General features: G+C 46.3%; 16 non-coding genes across 16 annotated transcripts; all 16 read left to right on the top strand.

The window, feature by feature from the left end:
- The first annotated feature begins 23 nt into the window (after positions 1 to 23).
- Positions 24 to 117, top strand: trnai-uau (transfer RNA isoleucine (anticodon UAU)). The gene is made up of 2 exons: positions 24 to 61; positions 82 to 117. It is a non-coding gene; the product is annotated as a tRNA-Ile (tRNA).
- A 942-nt stretch (positions 118 to 1,059) lies between these two features.
- trnai-uau (transfer RNA isoleucine (anticodon UAU)) lies at positions 1,060 to 1,153 on the top strand. The gene is made up of 2 exons: positions 1,060 to 1,097; positions 1,118 to 1,153. It is a non-coding gene; the product is annotated as a tRNA-Ile (tRNA).
- A 942-nt stretch (positions 1,154 to 2,095) lies between these two features.
- Positions 2,096 to 2,189, top strand: trnai-uau (transfer RNA isoleucine (anticodon UAU)). Its single transcript has 2 exons — positions 2,096 to 2,133; positions 2,154 to 2,189. It is a non-coding gene; the product is annotated as a tRNA-Ile (tRNA).
- A 426-nt stretch (positions 2,190 to 2,615) lies between these two features.
- Positions 2,616 to 2,709, top strand: trnai-uau (transfer RNA isoleucine (anticodon UAU)). Its single transcript has 2 exons — positions 2,616 to 2,653; positions 2,674 to 2,709. It is a non-coding gene; the product is annotated as a tRNA-Ile (tRNA).
- A 425-nt stretch (positions 2,710 to 3,134) lies between these two features.
- On the top strand, positions 3,135 to 3,228 carry trnai-uau (transfer RNA isoleucine (anticodon UAU)). The gene is made up of 2 exons: positions 3,135 to 3,172; positions 3,193 to 3,228. It is a non-coding gene; the product is annotated as a tRNA-Ile (tRNA).
- A 425-nt stretch (positions 3,229 to 3,653) lies between these two features.
- On the top strand, positions 3,654 to 3,747 carry trnai-uau (transfer RNA isoleucine (anticodon UAU)). The gene is made up of 2 exons: positions 3,654 to 3,691; positions 3,712 to 3,747. It is a non-coding gene; the product is annotated as a tRNA-Ile (tRNA).
- A 425-nt stretch (positions 3,748 to 4,172) lies between these two features.
- trnai-uau (transfer RNA isoleucine (anticodon UAU)) lies at positions 4,173 to 4,266 on the top strand. The gene is made up of 2 exons: positions 4,173 to 4,210; positions 4,231 to 4,266. It is a non-coding gene; the product is annotated as a tRNA-Ile (tRNA).
- A 424-nt stretch (positions 4,267 to 4,690) lies between these two features.
- Positions 4,691 to 4,784, top strand: trnai-uau (transfer RNA isoleucine (anticodon UAU)). Its single transcript has 2 exons — positions 4,691 to 4,728; positions 4,749 to 4,784. It is a non-coding gene; the product is annotated as a tRNA-Ile (tRNA).
- Positions 4,785 to 5,209: 425 nt separating this feature from the next.
- On the top strand, positions 5,210 to 5,303 carry trnai-uau (transfer RNA isoleucine (anticodon UAU)). Its single transcript has 2 exons — positions 5,210 to 5,247; positions 5,268 to 5,303. It is a non-coding gene; the product is annotated as a tRNA-Ile (tRNA).
- A 942-nt stretch (positions 5,304 to 6,245) lies between these two features.
- trnai-uau (transfer RNA isoleucine (anticodon UAU)) lies at positions 6,246 to 6,339 on the top strand. Its single transcript has 2 exons — positions 6,246 to 6,283; positions 6,304 to 6,339. It is a non-coding gene; the product is annotated as a tRNA-Ile (tRNA).
- A 1,454-nt stretch (positions 6,340 to 7,793) lies between these two features.
- trnai-uau (transfer RNA isoleucine (anticodon UAU)) lies at positions 7,794 to 7,887 on the top strand. The gene is made up of 2 exons: positions 7,794 to 7,831; positions 7,852 to 7,887. It is a non-coding gene; the product is annotated as a tRNA-Ile (tRNA).
- Positions 7,888 to 8,312: 425 nt separating this feature from the next.
- Positions 8,313 to 8,406, top strand: trnai-uau (transfer RNA isoleucine (anticodon UAU)). The gene is made up of 2 exons: positions 8,313 to 8,350; positions 8,371 to 8,406. It is a non-coding gene; the product is annotated as a tRNA-Ile (tRNA).
- A 942-nt stretch (positions 8,407 to 9,348) lies between these two features.
- trnai-uau (transfer RNA isoleucine (anticodon UAU)) lies at positions 9,349 to 9,442 on the top strand. The gene is made up of 2 exons: positions 9,349 to 9,386; positions 9,407 to 9,442. It is a non-coding gene; the product is annotated as a tRNA-Ile (tRNA).
- A 942-nt stretch (positions 9,443 to 10,384) lies between these two features.
- On the top strand, positions 10,385 to 10,478 carry trnai-uau (transfer RNA isoleucine (anticodon UAU)). The gene is made up of 2 exons: positions 10,385 to 10,422; positions 10,443 to 10,478. It is a non-coding gene; the product is annotated as a tRNA-Ile (tRNA).
- A 1,454-nt stretch (positions 10,479 to 11,932) lies between these two features.
- On the top strand, positions 11,933 to 12,026 carry trnai-uau (transfer RNA isoleucine (anticodon UAU)). The gene is made up of 2 exons: positions 11,933 to 11,970; positions 11,991 to 12,026. It is a non-coding gene; the product is annotated as a tRNA-Ile (tRNA).
- A 425-nt stretch (positions 12,027 to 12,451) lies between these two features.
- Positions 12,452 to 12,545, top strand: trnai-uau (transfer RNA isoleucine (anticodon UAU)). The gene is made up of 2 exons: positions 12,452 to 12,489; positions 12,510 to 12,545. It is a non-coding gene; the product is annotated as a tRNA-Ile (tRNA).
- Positions 12,546 to 20,340: the final 7,795 nt, after the last annotated feature.

Raw genomic sequence — 20,340 nt, forward strand, 5'->3', positions numbered from 1 at the left:
GATCAGCGAGAGTTCCTTTAACAGCTCCTGTGGCGCAATCGGTTAGCGCGTGGTACTTATACAACAGTATGCAGCGAAGCAATGCCGAGGTTGTGAGTTCGAGCCTCACCAGGAACAAATAATTTTCTTGAACCCTCTGCCTGTCAATTTCTTTTCCAGAAAAGGAGCATTTTTCAATCCATTTAGGAGGACGTTTCACAAGTAATAGGTACTTTATCAGGATAACCGGTCAGAGTGCAGGCACAGCTATGATTCAAACCCATATTCTCCTGTATCACCAGCAATGCCTGACACGTCAGCAGTGCAGGGTGGCAAGCCTGCTCGAAAGTCCAAGCTGATGGCAATTTGCAAAGTGAGTTGGTGCTTCGGCGGAGAAAAGAAGCACTCAAGGTGTGCTTCGAACACACGAATCAGATATTTTGCGTCTCTTGCTCTACCGACTGAGGTAGCCAGGAAGCTATATTGAAGTACTGACTTGCACCGAAAATCGTACAGCTCTGTTTGTGCAAAATATGGTGATCAGCGAAAGTGCTTTTAGTGGCTCCTGTGGCGCAATCGGATTGCGTGTGGTACTTATACAACAGTATGCAGTGAATCAATGCCGAGTTTGTGAGTTCAAGCTTCACCAGGAGCAAGTCACTTACTTAAAGCCTCTGCCTGTCAATTTCTTGTACCTGAAAGGAGGATTTTTCAATCCATTTAGGAGGACGTTTCACAAGTAATAGGTACGTTATTAGGATAACAGGTCAGAGTGCAGGCACAGCTAGGATTCAAACCCATATTCTCCTGTATCACCAGCTAAGCCTGACACGTCAGCAATGCATGGTGGCAAGCCTGCTCGAATGTCCAAGTGCAAGGCTGTTTGCAAAGTGAGTTGGTGCATCGGCGGATAAAAAAAAATCGCCCACCATAAGGGTCAAACCAACGACTCTGAGAATATGAGTCTCGTGCTCTACCGACTAAGTTAGCCAGGAAGCTCAATTGTAGAACTGACTTCGACCGAACACCGTATACCTCTTTTTTTGCAAAATATGGTGATCAGCGAGAGTTCCTTTAACAGCTCCTGTGGCGCAATCGGTTAGCGCGTGGTACTTATACAACAGTATGCAGCGAAGCAATGCCGAGGTTGTGAGTTCGAGCCTCACCAGGAACAAATAATTTTCTTGAACCCTCTGCCTGTCAATTTCTTTTCCAGAAAAGGAGCATTTTTCAATCCATTTAGGAGGACGTTTCACAAGTAATAGGTACTTTATCAGGATAACCGGTCAGAGTGCAGGCACAGCTATGATTCAAACCCATATTCTCCTGTATCACCAGCAATGCCTGACACGTCAGCAGTGCAGGGTGGCAAGCCTGCTCGAAAGTCCAAGCTGATGGCAATTTGCAAAGTGAGTTGGTGCTTCGGCGGAGAAAAGAAGCACTCAAGGTGTGCTTCGAACCCACGAATCTGATATTTTGCGTCTCTTGCTCTACCGACTGAGGTAGCCAGGAAACTATATTGAAGTACTGACTTGCACCGAAAATCGTACAGCTCTGTTTGTGCAAAATATGGTGATCAGCGAGAGTGCTTTTAGTGGCTCCTGTGGCGCAATCGGATTGCGTGTGGTACTTATACAACAGTATGCAGTGAATCAATGCCGAGTTTGTGAGTTCAAGCTTCACCAGGAGCAAGTCACTTACTTAAAGCCTCTGCCTGTCAATTTCTTGTACCTGAAAGGAGGATTTTTCAATCCATTTAGGAGGACGTTTCACAAGTAATAGGTACGTTATTAGGATAACAGGTCAGAGTGCAGGCACAGCTAGGATTCAAACCCATATTCTCCTGTATCACCAGCTAAGCCTGACACGTCAGCAATGCATGGTGGCAAGCCTGCTCGAATGTCCAAGTGCAAGGCTGTTTGCAAAGTGAGTTGGTGCATCGGCGGATAAAAAAGAATCGCCCACCATAAGGGTCAAACCAACGACTCTGAGAATATGAGTCTCGTGCTCTACCGACTGAGTTAGCCAGGAAGCTCAATTGTAGAACTGACTTCAACCAAACACCGTATACCTCTTTTTTTGCAAAATATGGTGATCAGCGAGAGTTCCTTTAACAGCTCCTGTGGCGCAATCGGTTAGCGCGTGGTACTTATACAACAGTATGCAGCGAAGCAATGCCGAGGTTGTGAGTTCGAGCCTCACCAGGAACAAATAATTTTCTTGAACCCTCTGCCTGTCAATTTCTTTTCCAGAAAAGGAGCATTTTTCAATCCATTTAGGAGGACGTTTCACAAGTAATAGGTACTTTATCAGGATAACAGGTCAGAGTGCAGGCACAGCTAGGATTCAAACCCATATTCTCCTGTATCACCAGCTAAGCCTGACACGTCAGCAATGCATGGTGGCAAGCCTGCTCGAATGTCCAAGTGCAAGGCTGTTTACAAAGTGAGTTGGTGCATCGGCGGATAAAAAAAAATCGCCCACCATAAGGGTCAAACCAACAACTCTGAGAATATGAGTCTCGTGCTCTACCGACTGAGTTAGCCAGGAAGCTCAATTGTAGAACTGACTTCCACCAAACACCGTATACCTCTTTTTTTTGCAAAATATGGTGATCAGCGAGAGTTCCTTTAACAGCTCCTGTGGCGCAATCGGTTAGTGCGTGGTACTTATACAACAGTATGAAGCGAAGCAATGCCGAGGTTGTGAGTTCGAGCCTCACCAGGAACAAATCATTTTCTTGAACCCTCTGCCTGTCAATTTCTTTTCCAAAAAAGGAGCATTTTTCAATCCATTTAGGAGGACGTTTCACAAGTAATAGGTACTTTATCAGGATAACAGGTCAGAGTGCAGGCACAGCTAGGATTCAAACCCATATTCTCCTGTATCACCAGCTAAGCCTGACACGTCAGCAATGCATGGTGGCAAGCCTGCTCGAATGTCCAAGTGCAAGGCTGTTTGCAAAGTGAGTTGGTGCATCGGCGGATAAAAAAAAATTGCCCACCATAAGGGTCAAACCAACGACTCTGAGAATATGAGTCTCGTGCTCTACCGACTGAGTTAGCCAGGAAGCTCAATTGTAGAACTGACTTCGACCGAACACCGTATACCTCTTTTTTTGCAAATTATGGTGATCAGCGAGAGTGTCTTTAACAGCTCCTGTGGCGCAATCGGTTAGCGCGTGATACTTATACAACAGTATGCAGCGAAGCAATGCCGAGGTTGTGAGTTCGAGCCTCACCAGGAACAAATAAATTTCTTGAACCCTCTGCCTGTCAATTTCTTTTCCAGAAAAGGAGCATTTTTCAATCCATTTAGGAGGACGTTTCACAAGTAATAGGTACTTTATCAGGATAACAGGTCAGAGTGCAGGCACAGCTAGGATTCAAACCCATATTCTCCTGTATCACCAGCTAAGCCTGACACGTCAGCAATGCATGGTGGCAAGCCTGCTCGAATGTCCAAGTGCAAGGCTGTTTGCAAAGTGAGTTGGTGCATCGGCGGATAAAAAAAAATCGCCCACCATAAGGGTCAAACCAACGACTCTGAGAATATGAGTCTCGTGCTCTACCGACTGAGTTAGCCAGGAAGCTCAATTGTAGAACTGACTTCGACCGAACACCGTATACCTCTTTTTTTGCAAATTATGGTGATCAGCGAGAGTGTCTTTAACAGCTCCTGTGGCGCAATCGGTTAGCGCGTGGTACTTATACAACAGTATGCAGCGAAGCAATGCCGAGGTTGTGAGTTCGACCCTCACCAGGAACAAATAATTTTCTTGAACCCTCTGCCTGTCAATTTCTTGTACCTGAAAGGAGGATTTTTCAATCCATTTAGGAGGACGTTTCACAAGTAATAGGTACGTTATTAGGATAACAGGTCAGAGTGCAGGCACAGCTAGGATTCAAACCCATATTCTCCTGTATCACCAGCTAAGCCTGACACGTCAGCAATGCATGGTGACAAGCCTGCTCGAATGTCCAAGTGCAAGGCTGTTTGCAAAGTGAGTTGGTGCATCGGCGGATAAAAAAAAATCGCCCACCATAAGGGTCAAACCAACGACTCTGAGAATATGAGTCTCGTGCTCTACCGACTGAGTTAGCCAGGAAGCTCAATTGTAGAACTGACTTCAACCAAACACCGTATACCTCTTTTTTTGCAAAATATGGTGATCAGCGAGAGTTCCTTTAACAGCTCCTGTGGCGCAATCGGTTAGTGCGTGGTACTTATACAACAGTATGCAGCGAAGCAATGCCGAGGTTGTGAGTTCGAGCCTCACCAGGAACAAATAATTTTCTTGAACCCTCTGCCTGTCAATTTCTTTTCCAGAAAAGGAGCATTTTTCAATCCATTTAGGAGGACGTTTCACAAGTAATAGGTACTTTATCAGGATAACAGGTCAGAGTGCAGGCACAGCTAGGATTCAAACCCATATTCTCCTGTATCACCAGCTAAGCCTGACACGTCAGCAATGCATGGTGGCAAGCCTGCTCGAATGTCCAAGTGCAAGGCTGTTTGCAAAGTGAGTTGGTGCATCGGCGGATAAAAAAAATTGCCCACCATAAGGGTCAAACCAACGACTCTGAGAATATGAGTCTCGTGCTCTACCGACTGAGTTAGCCAGGAAGCTCAATTGTAGAACTGACTTCGACCGAACACCGTATACCTCTTTTTTTGCAAATTATGGTGATCAGCGAGAGTGTCTTTAACAGCTCCTGTGGCGCAATCGGTTAGCGCGTGATACTTATACAACAGTATGCAGCGAAGCAATGCCGAGGTTGTGAGTTCGAGCCTCACCAGGAACAAATAAATTTCTTGAACCCTCTGCCTGTCAATTTCTTTTCCAGAAAAGGAGCATTTATCAATCCATTTAAGAGGACGTTTCACAAGTAATAGGTACTTTATCAGGATAACAGGTCAGAGTGCAGGCACAGCTAGGATTCAAACCCATATTCTCCTGTATCACCAGCTAAGCCTGACACGTCAGCAATGCATGGTGGCAAGCCTGCTCGAATGTCCAAGTGCAAGGCTGTTTGCAAAGTGAGTTGGTGCATCGGCGGATAAAAAAAAATCGCCCACCATAAGGGTCAAACCAACGACTCTGAGAATATGAGTCTCGTGCTCTACCGACTGAGTTAGCCAGGAAGCTCAATTGTAGAACTGACTTCGACCGAACACCGTATACCTCTTTTTTTGCAAATTATGGTGATCAGCGAGAGTTTCTTTAACAGCTCCTGTGGCGCAATCGGTTAGCGCGTGGTACTTATACAACAGTATGCAGCGAAGCAATGCCGAGGTTATGAGTTCGAGTCTCACCAGGAACAAATAATTTTCTTGAACCCTCTGCCTGTCAATTTCTTTTCCAGAAAAGGAGCATTTTTCAATCCATTTAGGAGGACGTTTCACAAGTAATAGGTACTTTATCAGGATAACCGGTCAGAGTGCAGGCACAGCTATGATTCAAACCCATATTCTCCTGTATCACCAGCAATGCCTGACACGTCAGCAGTGCAGGGTGGCAAGCCTGCTCGAAAGTCCAAGCTGATGGCAATTTGCAAAGTGAGTTGGTGCTTCGGCGGAAAAAATAAGCACTCAAGGTGTGCTTCGAACCCACGAATCAGATATTTTGCGTCTCTTGCTCTACCGACTGAGGTAGCCAGGAAGCTATATTGAAGTACTGACTTGCACCGAAAATCGTACAGCTCTGTTTGTGCAAAATATGGTGATCAGCGAGAGTGCTTTTAGTGGCTCCTGTGGCGCAATCGGATTGCGTGTGGTACTTATACAACAGTATGCAGTGAATCAATGCCGAGTTTGTGAGTTCAAGCTTCACCAGGAGCAAGTCACTTACTTAAAGGCTCTGCCTGTCAATTACTTGTACCTGAAAGGAGGATTTTTCAATCCATTTAGGAGGACGTTTCACAAGTAATAGGTACGTTATTAGGATAACAGGTCAGAGTGCAGGCACAGCTAGGATTCAAACCCATATTCTCCTGTATCACCAGCTAAGCCTGACACGTCAGCAATGCATGGTGGCAAGCCTGCTCGAATGTCCAAGTGCAAGGCTGTTTGCAAAGTGAGTTGGTGCATCGGCGGATAAAAAAGAATCGCCCACCATAAGGGTCAAACCAACGACTCTGAGAATATGAGTCTCGTGCTCTACCGACTGAGTTAGCCAGGAAGCTCAATTGTAGAACTGACTTCAACCAAACACCGTATACCTCTTTTTTTGCAAAATATGGTGATCAGCGAGACTTCCTTTAACAGCTCCTGTGGCGCAATCGGTTAGCGCGTGGTACTTATACAACAGTATGCAGCGAAGCAATGCTGAGGTTGTGAGTTCGAGCCTCACCAGGAGCAAATAATTTTCTTGAACCCTCTGCCTGTCAATTTCTTTTCCAGAAAAGGAGCATTTTTCAATCCATTTAGGAGGACGTTTCACAAGTAATAGGTACTTTATCAGGATAACAGGTCAGAGTGCAGGCACAGCTAGGATTCAAACCCATATTCTCCTGTATCACCAGCTAAGCCTGACACGTCAGCAATGCATGGTGGCAAGCCTGCTCGAATGTCCAAGTGCAAGGCTGTTTGCAAAGTGAGTTGGTGCATCGGCGGAGAAAAGAAGCACTCAAGGTGTGCTTCGAACCCACGAATCTGATATTTTGCGTCTCTTGCTCTACCGACTGAGGTAGCCAGGAAGCTATATTGAAGTACTGACTTGCACCGAAAATCGTACAGCTCTGTTTGTGCAAAATATGGTGATCAGCGAGAGTGCTTTTAGTGGCTCCTGTGGCGCAATCGGATTGCGTGTGGTACTTATACAACAGTATGCAGTGAATCAATGCCGAGTTTGTGAGTTCAACCTTCACCAGGAGCAAGTCACTTACTTAAAGCCTCTGCCTGTCAATTACTTGTACCTGAAAGGAGGATTTTTCAATCCATTTAGGAGGACGTTTCACAAGTAATAGGTACGTTATTAGGATAACAGGTCAGAGTGCAGGCACAGCTAGGATTCAAACCCATATTCTCCTGTATCACCAGCTAAGCCTGACACGTCAGCAATGCATGGTGGCAAGCCTGCTCGAATGTCCAAGTGCAAGGCTGTTTGCAAAGTGAGTTGGTGCATCGGCGGATAAAAAAAAATCGTCCACCATAAGGGTCAAACCAACGACTCTGAGAATATGAGTCTCGTGCTCTACCGACTGAGTTAGCCAGGAAGCTCAATTGTAGAACTGACTTCCACCAAACACCGTATACCTCTTTTTTTGCAAAATATGGTGATCAGCGAGAGTTCCTTTAACAGCTCCTGTGGCGCAAGCGGTTAGCCCGTGGTACTTATACAACAGTATGCAGCGAAGCAATGCTGAGGTTGTGAGTTCGAGCCTCACCAGGAACAAATAATTTTCTTGAACCCTCTGCCTGTCAATTTCTTTTCCAGAAAAGGAGCATTTTTCAATCCATTTAGGAGGACGTTTCACAAGTAATAGGTACTTTATCAGGATAACAGGTCAGAGTGCAGGCACAGCTAGGATTCAAACCCATATTCTCCTGTATCACCAGCTAAGCCTGACACGTCAGCAATGCATGGTGGCAAGCCTGCTCGAATGTCCAAGTGCAAGGCTGTTTGCAAAGTGAGTTGGTGCATCGGCGGATAAAAAAAAATCGCCCACCATAAAGGTCAAACCAACGACTCTGAGAATATGAGTCTCGTGCTCTACCGACTGAGTTAGCCAGGAAGCTCAATTGTAGAACTGACTTCGACCGAATACCTCTTTTTTTGCAAAATATGGTGATCAGCGAGAGTTCCTTTAACAGCTCCTGTGGCGCAATCGGTTAGCGCGTGGTACTTATACAACAGTATGCAGCGAAGCAATGCCGAGGTTGTGAGTTCGAGCCTCACCAGGAACAAATAATTTTCTTGAACCCTCTGCCTGTCAATTTCTTTTCCAGAAAAGGAGCATTTTTCAATCCATTTAGGAGGACGTTTCACAAGTAATAGGTACTTTATCAGGATAACCGGTCAGAGTGCAGGCACAGCTAGGATTCAAACCCATATTCTCCTGTATCACCAGCTAAGCCTAACACGTCAGCAATGCATGGTGGCAAGCCTGCTCGAATGTCCAAGTGCAAGGCTGTTTGCAAAGTGAGTTGGTGCATCGGCGGATAAAAAAAAATCGCCCACCATAAGGGTCAAACCAACGACTCTGAGAATATGAGTCTCGTGCTCTACCGACTGAGTTAGCCAGGAAGCTCAATTGTAGAACTGACTTCGACCGAACACCGTATACCTCTTTTTTTGCAAATTATGGTGATCAGCGAGCGTGTCTTTAACAGCTCCTGTGGCGCAATCGGTTAGCGCGTGGTACTTATACAACAGTATGCAGCGAAGCAATCCCGAGGTTGTGAGTTCGAGCCTCACCAGGAACAAATAATTTTCTTGAACCCTCTGCCTGTCAATTTCTTTTCCAGAAAAGGAGCATTTTTCAATCCATTTAGGAGGACGTTTCACATGTAATAGGTACTTTATCAGGATAACCGGTCAGAGTGCAGGCACAGCTATGATTCAAACCCATATTCTCCTGTATCACCAGCAATGCCTGACACGTCAGCAGTGCAGGGTGGCAAGCCTGCTCGAAAGTCCAAGCTGATGGCAATTTGCAAAGTGAGTTGGTGCTTCGGCGGAGAAAAGAAGCACTCAAGGTGTGCTTCGAACCCACGAATCTGATATTTTGCGTCTCTTGCTCTACCGACTGAGGTAGCCAGGAAGCTATATTGAAGTACTGACTTGCACCGAAAATCGTACAGCTCTGTTTGTGCAAAATATGGTGATCAGCGAGAGTGCTTTTAGTGGCTCCTGTGGCGCAATCGGATTGCGTGTGGTACTTATACAACAGTATGCAGTGAATCAATGCCGAGTTTGTGAGTTCAAGCTTCACCAGGAGCAAGTCACTTACTTAAAGCCTCTGCCTGTCAATTACTTGTACCTGAAAGGAGGATTTTTCAATCCATTTAGGAGGACGTTTCACAAGTAATAGGTACGTTATTAGGATAACAGGTCAGAGTGCAGGCACAGCTAGGATTCAAACCCATATTCTCCTGTATCACCAGCTAAGCCTGACACGTCAGCAATGCATGGTGGCAAGCCTGCTCGAATGTCCAAATGCAAGGCTGTTTGCAAAGTGAGTTGGTGCATCGGCGGATAAAAAAGAATCGCCCACCATAAGGGTCAAACCAACGACTCTGAGAATATGAGTCTCGTGCTCTACCGACTGAGTTAGCCAGGAAGCTCAATTGTAGAACTGACTTCAACCAAACACCGTATAACTCTTTTTTTGCAAAATATGGTGATCAGCGAGAGTTCCTTTAACAGCTCCTGTGGCGCAATCGGTTAGCGCGTGGTACTTATACAACAGTATGCAGCGAAGCAATGCCGAGGTTATGAGTTCGAGCCTCACCAGGAACAAATAATTTTCTTGAACCCTCTGCCTGTCAATTTCTTTTCCAGAAAAGGAGCATTTTTCAATCCATTTAGGAGGACGTTTCACAAGTAATAGGTACTTTATCAGGATAACCGGTCAGAGTGCAGGCACAGCTATGATTCAAACCCATATTCTCCTGTATCACCAGCAATGCCTGACACGTCAGCAGTGCAGGGTGGCAAGCCTGCTCGAAAGTCCAAGCTGATGGCAATTTGCAAAGTGAGTTGGTGCTTCGGCGGAAAAAATAAGCACTCAAGGTGTGCTTCGAACCCACGAATCAGATATTTTGCGTCTCTTGCTCTACCGACTGAGGTAGCCAGGAAGCTATATTGAAGTACTGACTTGCACCGAAAATCGTACAGCTCTGTTTGTGCAAAATATGGTGATCAGCGAGAGTGCTTTTAGTGGCTCCTGTGGCGCAATCGGATTGCGTGTGGTACTTATACAACAGTATGCAGTGAATCAATGCCGAGTTTGTGAGTTCAAGCTTCACCAGGAGCAAGTCACTTACTTAAAGGCTCTGCCTGTCAATTACTTGTACCTGAAAGGAGGATTTTTCAATCCATTTAGGAGGACGTTTCACAAGTAATAGGTACGTTATTAGGATAACAGGTCAGAGTGCAGGCACAGCTAGGATTCAAACCCATATTCTCCTGTATCACCAGCTAAGCCTGACACGTCAGCAATGCATGGTGGCAAGCCTGCTCGAATGTCCAAGTGCAAGGCTGTTTGCAAAGTGAGTTGGTGCATCGGCGGATAAAAAAGAATCGCCCACCATAAGGGTCAAACCAACGACTCTGAGAATATGAGTCTCGTGCTCTACCGACTGAGTTAGCCAGGAAGCTCAATTGTAGAACTGACTTCAACCAAACACCGTATACCTCTTTTTTTGCAAAATATGGTGATCAGCGAGACTTCCTTTAACAGCTCCTGTGGCGCAATCGGTTAGCGCGTGGTACTTATACAACAGTATGCAGCGAAGCAATGCTGAGGTTGTGAGTTCGAGCCTCACCAGGAGCAAATAATTTTCTTGAACCCTCTGCCTGTCAATTTCTTTTCCAGAAAAGGAGCATTTTTCAATCCATTTAGGAGGACGTTTCACAAGTAATAGGTACTTTATCAGGATAACAGGTCAGAGTGCAGGCACAGCTAGGATTCAAACCCATATTCTCCTGTATCACCAGCTAAGCCTGACACGTCAGCAATGCATGGTGGCAAGCCTGCTCGAATGTCCAAGTGCAAGGCTGTTTGCAAAGTGAGTTGGTGCATCGGCGGAGAAAAGAAGCACTCAAGGTGTGCTTCGAACCCACGAATCTGATATTTTGCGTCTCTTGCTCTACCGACTGAGGTAGCCAGGAAGCTATATTGAAGTACTGACTTGCACCGAAAATCGTACAGCTCTGTTTGTGCAAAATATGGTGATCAGCGAGAGTGCTTTTAGTGGCTCCTGTGGCGCAATCGGATTGCGTGTGGTACTTATACAACAGTATGCAGTGAATCAATGCCGAGTTTGTGAGTTCAACCTTCACCAGGAGCAAGTCACTTACTTAAAGCCTCTGCCTGTCAATTACTTGTACCTGAAAGGAGGATTTTTCAATCCATTTAGGAGGACGTTTCACAAGTAATAGGTACGTTATTAGGATAACAGGTCAGAGTGCAGGCACAGCTAGGATTCAAACCCATATTCTCCTGTATCACCAGCTAAGCCTGACACGTCAGCAATGCATGGTGGCAAGCCTGCTCGAATGTCCAAGTGCAAGGCTGTTTGCAAAGTGAGTTGGTGCATCGGCGGATAAAAAAAAATCGTCCACCATAAGGGTCAAACCAACGACTCTGAGAATATGAGTCTCGTGCTCTACCGACTGAGTTAGCCAGGAAGCTCAATTGTAGAACTGACTTCCACCAAACACCGTATACCTCTTTTTTTGCAAAATATGGTGATCAGCGAGAGTTCCTTTAACAGCTCCTGTGGCGCAATCGGTTAGCCCGTGGTACTTATACAACAGTATGCAGCGAAGCAATGCTGAGGTTGTGAGTTCGAGCCTCACCAGGAACAAATAATTTTCTTGAACCCTCTGCCTGTCAATTTCTTTTCCAGAAAAGGAGCATTTTTCAATCCATTTAGGAGGACGTTTCACAAGTAATAGGTACTTTATCAGGATAACAGGTCAGAGTGCAGGCACAGCTAGGATTCAAACCCATATTCTCCTGTATCACCAGCTAAGCCTGACACGTCAGCAATGCATGGTGGCAAGCCTGCTCGAATGTCCAAGTGCAAGGCTGTTTGCAAAGTGAGTTGGTGCATCGGCGGATAAAAAAAAATCGCCCACCATAAAGGTCAAACCAACGACTCTGAGAATATGAGTCTCGTGCTCTACCGACTGAGTTAGCCAGGAAGCTCAATTGTAGAACTGACTTCGACCGAATACCTCTTTTTTTGCAAAATATGGTGATCAGCGAGAGTTCCTTTAACAGCTCCTGTGGCGCAATCGGTTAGCGCGTGGTACTTATACAACAGTATGCAGCGAAGCAATGCCGAGCTTGTGAGTTCGAGCCTCACCAGGAACAAATAATTTTCTTGAACCCTCTGCCTGTCAATTTCTTTTCCAGAAAAGGAGCATTTTTCAATCCATTTAGGAGGACGTTTCACAAGTAATAGGTACTTTATCAGGATAACCGGTCAGAGTGCAGGCACAGCTAGGATTCAAACCCATATTCTCCTGTATCACCAGCTAAGCCTAACACGTCAGCAATGCATGGTGGCAAGCCTGCTCGAATGTCCAAGTGCAAGGCTGTTTGCAAAGTGAGTTGGTGCATCGGCGGATAAAAAAAAATCGCCCACCATAAGGGTCAAACCAACGACTCTGAGAATATGAGTCTCGTGCTCTACCGACTGAGTTAGCCAGGAAGCTCAATTGTAGAACTGACTTCGACCGAACACCGTATACCTCTTTTTTTGCAAATTATGGTGATCAGCGAGAGTGTCTTTAACAGCTCCTGTGGCGCAATCGGTTAGCGCGTGGTACTTATACAACAGTATGCAGCGAAGCAATGCCGAGGTTGTGAGTTCGAGCCTCACCAGGAACAAATCATTTTCTTGAACCCTCTGCCTGTCAATTTCTTTTCCAGAAAAGGAGCATTTTTCAATCCATTTAGGAGGACGTTTCACAAGTAATAGGTACTTTATCAGGATAACCGGTCAGAGTGCAGGCACAGCTATGATTCAAACCCATATTCTCCTGTATCACCAGCAATGCCTAACACGTCAGCAGTGCAGGGTGGCAAGCCTGCTCAAAAGTCCAAGCTGATGGCAATTTGCAAAGTGAGTTGGTGCTTCGGCGGAGAAAAGAACCACTCAAGGTGTGGCTCGAACCCACGACTCAGACATTTTGAGTCTTTTGCTCTACCGACTGAGGTAGCTAAGAAGCTCAATTGAAGTACTGACTTTCACCGAATATCGTACAGCTCTGTTTGTGCAAAATATGGTGATCAGCGAGAGTGCTTTTAGTGGCTCCTGTGGCGCAATCGGATTGCGTGTGGTACTTATACAACAGTATGCAGTGAATCAATGCCGAGGTTGTGAGTTCAAGCTTCACCAGGAGCAAGTCACTTACTTAAAGCCTCTGCCTGTCAATTTCTTGTACCTGAAAGGAGGATTTTTCAATCCATTTAGGAGGACGTTTCACAAGTAATAGGTACGTTATTAGGATAACAGCTCAGAGTGCAGGCACAGCTAGGATTCAAACGCATATTCTCCTGTATCACCAGCTAAGCCTGACACTTCAGCAATGTATGGTGGCAAGCCTGCTTGAATGTCCAAGCGCAAGGCTGTTTGCAAAGTGAGTTGGTGCATCGGCGGATAAAAAAAATCGCCCACCATGAGGGTCGAACCAACGACTCTGAGATTATGAGTCTCATGCTCTACCGACTGAGGTAGCCAGGAAGCTCATTTGTAGTACTGACTTGGACCGAACACCGTATAGCTCTGTTTGTGCAAAATATGGTGATCAGCGAGAGTACCTTTAACAGCTCCTGTGCCGCAATCGGTTAGCGCCTGGTACTTATACAACAGTATGCAGTGAAGCAATGCTGAGGTTGTGAGTTCAATCCTCACCAGGAGTAAGTAACTTTGTTGAACCCTCTGCCTGTCAATTTCTTTTCCAGAAAAGGAGGATTTTTCAATCCATTTAGGAGGAAGTTTCACAAGTATCAGGTACTTTATTAGGATAACATGTCAGAGTGCAGGCACAGCTATGATTCAAACCCAAATTCTCCTGTATCACAAGGTTTGCCTGACACGTCAGCAATGCAGGGTGGCAAGCCTGCTCGAAAGTCCAAGCGGATGGCTGTTTGCAAATGGAAACAGTTGGTGCTTCGACGGAGAAAAGAATCGCCCAACGTGGGGGTCAAAACCGCAACCCTGAGATTAAGAGTATCATGCTCTACCGATTGAGCTAGCCAGGTACCTCAATTGTAATATTGACTTGGTCCGAATATCGTACAGCTCTTTTTGGGCAAAATATGGTGATCAGTGAGTGTGTTGTCGACGAATTCTGTGGTGCAATCGGTTAGTGCGTGGTACTTATACAACAGTATGCATCGAAGCAATGCTGAGGTTGTGAGTTCGACCCTCACCAGGAGCAAGTAATTTTCTTGGGCCCTCTGCCTGTCAATTTCTTTTCCAGAAAAGGAGGATTGTTCTATCCATTTAGGAGGACATTTCATAAGTAACAGGTACTTTATTAGGATAACATGTCAGAGTGGAGGCACAGCTAGCATTGAAACCCATATTCTCCTGTATCACCAGCTAAGCCTGACACATCAGAAATGCAGGGTGGCAAGCCTGCTTGAAAGTCCAAGCGGATGGCTATTTGCAAAGTTAGTTGGTTCTTCGGCGGAGAAGATAATCACTCCAAGTGTGGCTCACACCAACGACTCAGATATTTTGTGTCTCTTGCTCTACAGACTGAGATAGCCAGGAAGCTCAATTGAAGTACTGACTTGGAATGAATATCGTACAGTTCTGTTTGTGCAAAATATGGTGATCAGCAAGCTTCCACTTAAAGGCTCCTGTGGCGCAAGCGATTATCCTATGGTACTAAAACAACAGTATTCAGCGAAGCAATGCCAAGGTCTTGAGTTCGAGCCTCACCAGGGACAAGACATTTTCTTGAACCCTCTGCCTGTCTTTTTCTTGTCCAGAAAATAAAGATTTTTCAATCCAATTAGGATGACTTTTCACAAGTAATAGGTACTTTATCAGGATAACAGGTCAGAGTGCAGGCACAGCTATGATTCAAACCCATATTCTCCTGTATCACCAGCTTTGCCTGACACATCAGCAATGCAGGGTGGCAAGCCTCCTCGAAAGTCCAAGCGGATGGCTGTTTGCAAATGGAAACAGTTGGTGCTTCGACGGAGTAAAGAATAGCCCAACGTGGGGGTCAAAACCGCAACTCTGAGATTAAGAGTCTAATGCTCTACCCACTAAGCTAGTCAGGTACCTCAATAGTAATATTGACTTGGTCCGAACATCGTACAACTCTTTTTGTGCAAAATATGGTGATCAGTGAGTGTGTTGTTGTTGAATCCTGCGGTGCAATCGGTTAGCAAGTGGTAATTATACAGCAGTATGCATCGAAGCAATGCTGAGGTCGTGACTTCGAGCCTCACCAGCAGCAAGTACTTTTCTTGAAACCTCTGCCTGTCTATTTGTTGTACCTGAAAGGAGGATTTTTCAATCCATTTTGGAGGACGTTTCACAAGTAATAGGTACGTTATTAGGATAACAGGTCAGAGTGCAGGAACAGCTAGGATTCAAACCCATATTTTCCTGTATCACCAGCTAAGCCTGACACATCAGCAATGCATGGTGGCAAGCCTGCTCAAATGTCCAAGCACAAGGCTGTTTGCAAAGTGAGTTGGTGCATCGGCGGAGAAAGAACTCGCCCACCATGAGGGTCGAACCAATGACTCTGAGATTATGAGCCTCATGCTCTACCGACTGAGGTAGCCAGGAAGCTCAAATGTAGTACTGACTTGGACTGAATATCGTACAGCTCTGTTTCTGCAAAATATGTTGATCAGCGAGAGTGATTTTAGTGGGTCCTGTGGAGCAATCGGGTAGCTTTGGGAACCTTTACAGCAATACACAGCAAAGCATTGCCGAGGTTGTGAGTTCGAGCCTCACCAGGACCAAGTACATTTTACATTTACGTCATTTAGCAGACGCTCTTATCCAGAGCGACTTTCAAATTGGTGCATTCAACTTATGATATCCAGTGGAACAACCACTTTACAATAGTACATCTATATCTTTTGGGGGGGGGGGGTAGAAGGATTACTTTATCCTATCCCAGGTATTCCTTAAAGAGGTGGGGTTTCAGGTGTCTCCGGAAGGTGGTGATTGACTCCGCTGTCCTGGCGTCGTGAGGGTGCTCGTTCCACCATTGGGGTGCCAGAGCAGCGAACAGTTTTGACTGGGCTGAGCGGGAACTGTGCTTCCACAGAGGTAAGGAGGCGAGCAGGCCAGAGGTGGATGAACGCAGTGCCCTTCTTTGGGTGTAGGGACTGATCAGAGCCTGAAGGTACGGAGGTGCCGTTCCCCTCACAGCTCCGTAGGCAAGCACCATGGTCTTGTAGCAGATGCGAGCTTCAACTGGAAGCCAGTGGGGTGTGCGGAGGAGCGGGGTGACATGCGTGAACTTGGGAAGGTTGAACACCAGACGGGCTGCGGCGTTCTGGATGAGTTGTAAGGGTTTAATGGCACAGGCAGGGAGCCCCGCCTGCAGCGAGTTGCAGTAATCCAGACGGGAGATGACAAGTGCCTGGATTAGGACCTGCGCCGCTTCCTGTGTAAGGCAGGGTCGTACACTGCGAATGTTGTAGAGCATGAACCTACAGGATCGGGTCACCGCCTTTATGTTAGCTGAGAACGACAGGGTGTTGTCCAGGGTCACGCCAAAGCTCTTAGCACTCTGGGAGGAGGACACAATGGAGATGTCAACCGTGATGGCGAGATCATGGAACGGGCAGTCCTCCCCGGGAGGAAGAACAGCTCCGTCTTGCCGAGGTTCAGCTTGAGGTGGTGATCCGTCATCCACACTGATATGTCTGCCAGACATGCAGAGATGCGATTCGCCACCTGGTTATCAGAAGGGGGAAAGGAGAAGATTAATTGTGTGTCGTCTGAGTAGCAATGATAGGAGAGACCATGTGAGGATATGACAGAGCCAAGTGACTTGGTGTATAGCGAGAATAGGAGAGGGCCTAGAACTGAGCCCTGGGGGACACCAGTGGTGAAAGCACGTGGTGCGGAGACGGATTCTCGCAACGCCACCTGGTAGGAGCAACCTGTCAGTTAGGACGCAATCCAAGAGTGAGCCGCGCCGGAGATGCCCAACTCGAAGAGGATGGAGAGGAGGATCTGAACGTTCACAGTATCAAAGGCAGCAGATAGGTCTAGAAGGATGAGAGCAGAGGAGAGAGAGTTAGCTTTAGCAGTGGGGAGAGCCTCCGTGACACAGAGAAGAGCGGTCTCAGTTGAATGGCCAGTCTTGAAACCTGACTGATTTGGATCAAGAAGGTCATTCTGAGAGAGATAGCAAGAGAGCTGGCCAAGGACGGCACGCTCAATAGTTTTGGAGAGAAAAGAAAGAAGGGATACTGGTCTGTAGTTGTTGACATCAGAAGGATCGAGTGTAGGTTTTTTGAGAAGGGGTGCAACTCTCGCTCTCTTGAAGACGGAAGGGTCGTAGCCAGCGGTCAAGGATGAGTTGATGAGCGAGGTGAGGTAGGGGAGAAGGTCTCCGGAAATGGTCTGGAGAAGAGAGGAGGGGATAGGATCAAGCGGGCAGGTTGTTGGGCGGTCGGCCATCACAAGTCGCAAGATTTCATCTGGAGAGAGAGGGGAGAAAGAGGTCAAAGCATAGGGTAGGGCAACGTGAGCAGGACCAGCGGTGTCGTTTGACTTAACCTCTTACATCTAGACGTTCCGCTAGCGGAACACCTGCTCCAATATCCAATGATGGGCATGGCGCGAAATACAAATTCCTCTAAAATCCAAAAACTTCCATTTTTCAAACATATGACTATTTTACAGCATTTTAAAGACAAGACTCTCGTTAATCTAACCACACTGTCCGATTTCAAAAAGGCTATACAGCGAAAGCAAAACATTAGATTATGTCAGCAGAGTACCCAGCCAGAAATAATCAGACTACCCATTTTTCAAGCTAGCATATAATGTCACAAAAAACAAAACCACAGCTAAATGCAGCACTAACCTTTGATGATCTTCATCAGATGACAACCCTAGGACATTATGTTATACAATGCATGCATGTTTTGTTCAATCAAGTTCATATTTATATCAAAAACCAGCTTTTTTACATTAGCATGTGACGTTCAGAACTAGCATACCCCCCGCAAACCTCCGGTGAATTTACTAAATTACTCACGATAAACGTTCACAAAAAACATAACAATTATTTTAAGAATTATAGATACAGAACTCCTCTATGCACTCGATATGTCCGATTTTAAAATAGCTTTTCAGTGAAAGCACATTTTGCAATATTCTCAGTAGATATATTCCCATCATGGCTAGCCATTTAGACACCGACCAAGTTTAGCCCTGACCAAAATCAGATTTACTATTAGAAAAGTTTGATTACCTTTGATGTTCTTCATCAGAATGCACTCCCAGGACTGCTACTTCAATAACAAATGTTGGTTTGGTCCAAAATAATCCATCGTTATATCCAAATAGCGGCGTTTTGTTCATGCGTTCTAGACACTATCCGAATGGTAAATAAGGGTCGTGCGCATGGCGCATTTCGTGACAAAAGATTTCTAAATATTTCATTACCGTACTTCGAAGCATGTCAACCGCTGTTTAAAATCAATTTTTATGCCATTTTTCTCGTAAAAAAGCGATAATATTCCGACCGGGAATCTGCGTTTCGATAAATAGAGGGAAAAACAGAAAGACGGGGGCAGCCAGTGCACGCGCCTAAGCCCACTGTTCCCTGATCGGCCACTTGACAAACGCGATAATGTGTTTCAGCCAGGGCTTTGAATTACGTCATTCAGCTTTTTCCCGGGCTCTGAGAGCCCATTGGAGCCGTAGGAAGTGTCACGTAACAGCAGAGATCCTTTGTAATGGATAGAGATGGCAAAGAAGTTCAAGAAATGGTCAGACAGGGTACTTCCTGTACAGAATCTTCTCAGGTTTTGGCCTGCCAAATGAGTTCTGTTATACTCACAGACACCATTCAAACAGTTTTAGAAACTTTGGAGTGTTTTCTATCCAAAGCTAATAATTATATGCATATTCTAGTTTCTGGGCAGGAGTAATAATCAGATTAAATCGGGTACGTTTTTTATCCAGCCGTGAAAATACTGCCCCCTAGCCATAACAGGTTAACAAACGAGGATTGAATGTCGTCAACCTTCTTTTCAAAATGGTTGACGAAGTCATCCGCAGAGAAGGAGGAAGGGGGGAGGGGGAGGAGGATTCAGGAGGGAGGAGAAGGTGGCAAAGAGCTTCCTACGGTTAGAGGCAGATGCTTGGAATTTAGAGTGGTAGAAAGTGGCTTTAGCAGCAGAAACAGAGGAAGAAAATGTAGAGAGGAGGGAGTGAAAAGATGCCAGGTTCGCAGGGAGGCTAGTTTTCCTCCATTTCCGCTCGGCTGCTCGGAGACCTGTTATGTGAGCTCGCAATGAGTCGTCAAGCCACGGAGCAGGACGGGAGGACCGAGCCGGCCGGGAGGATAGGTGACATAGAGAGTCAAAGGATGCAGAAAGGGAGGAGAGGAGGGTTGAGGAGGCAGAATCAGGAGATTGGTTGGAGAAGTATTGAGCAGAGGGAAGAGATGATAGGATGGAAGAGGAGATAGTAGCAGGAGAGAGAGAGCGAAGGTTGCGACGGCGCAATACCATCTGAGTAGGGGCAGAGTGAGTAGTGTTGGAGGAGAGCGAGAGGGAAAAGGATACAAGGTAGTGGTCGGAGACTTGGAGGGGAGTTGCAGTGAGATTAGTAGAAGAACAGCATCTAGTAAAGATGAGGTCAAGCGTGTTGCCTGCCTTGTGAATAGGGGGGGACGGTGAGAGGGTGAGGTCAAAAGAGGAGAGGAGTGGAAAGAAGGAGGCAGAGAGAAATGAGTCAAAGGTAGACGTAGGGAGGTTACAGTCACCCAGAACTGTGAGGGGTGAGCCATCCTCAGGAAAGGAACTTATCAAGGCGTCAAGCTCATTGATGAACTCTCCAAGGGAACCTGGAGGGCGATAAATGATAAGGATGTTAAGCTTGAATGGGCTAGTGACTGTGACAGCATGGAATTCAAATGAGGAGATAGACAGATGGGTCAGTGGAGAAAGAGAGAACGTCCACTTGCTAGAGATGAGGATTCCAGTGACACCACCCCGCTGACCAGATGCTCTCGGGGTATGCGAGAACACGTGGTCAGACGAGGAGAGAGCAGTAGGACTAGCAGTGTTTTCTGTGGTAATCCATGTTTCCGTCAGCGCCATGAAGTCGAGGGACTGGAGGGTAGCATAGGCTGAGATGAACTCTGCCTTGTTGGCCGCAGACCGGCAGTTCCAGAGGCTGCCGGAGACCTGGAACTCCACGTGGGTCGTGCGCACTGGGACCACCAGGTTAGAGTGGCAGCGGCCACGCGGTGGAGAGCGTTTGTGTGGCCTGTGCAGAGAGGAGAGAACAGGGATAGGCAGACACATGGTTGACAGGCTACAGGAGAGGCTACGCTAATGCAAAGGAGATTGGAATGAATACTCAATGACACTCAAATACAACTTTCCAACTTCCACTTTAGAAATTATAATTGATGTAAACTACAGTGGTTCAATGTTACCAGGAATA

The sequence above is a fragment of the Salmo salar genome, chromosome 12 (genome assembly GCF_965601325.2).
Source record: "Salmo salar chromosome 12, fSalSal1, whole genome shotgun sequence".
Classification (NCBI taxonomy): Eukaryota; Metazoa; Chordata; class Actinopteri; order Salmoniformes; family Salmonidae; genus Salmo; species Salmo salar.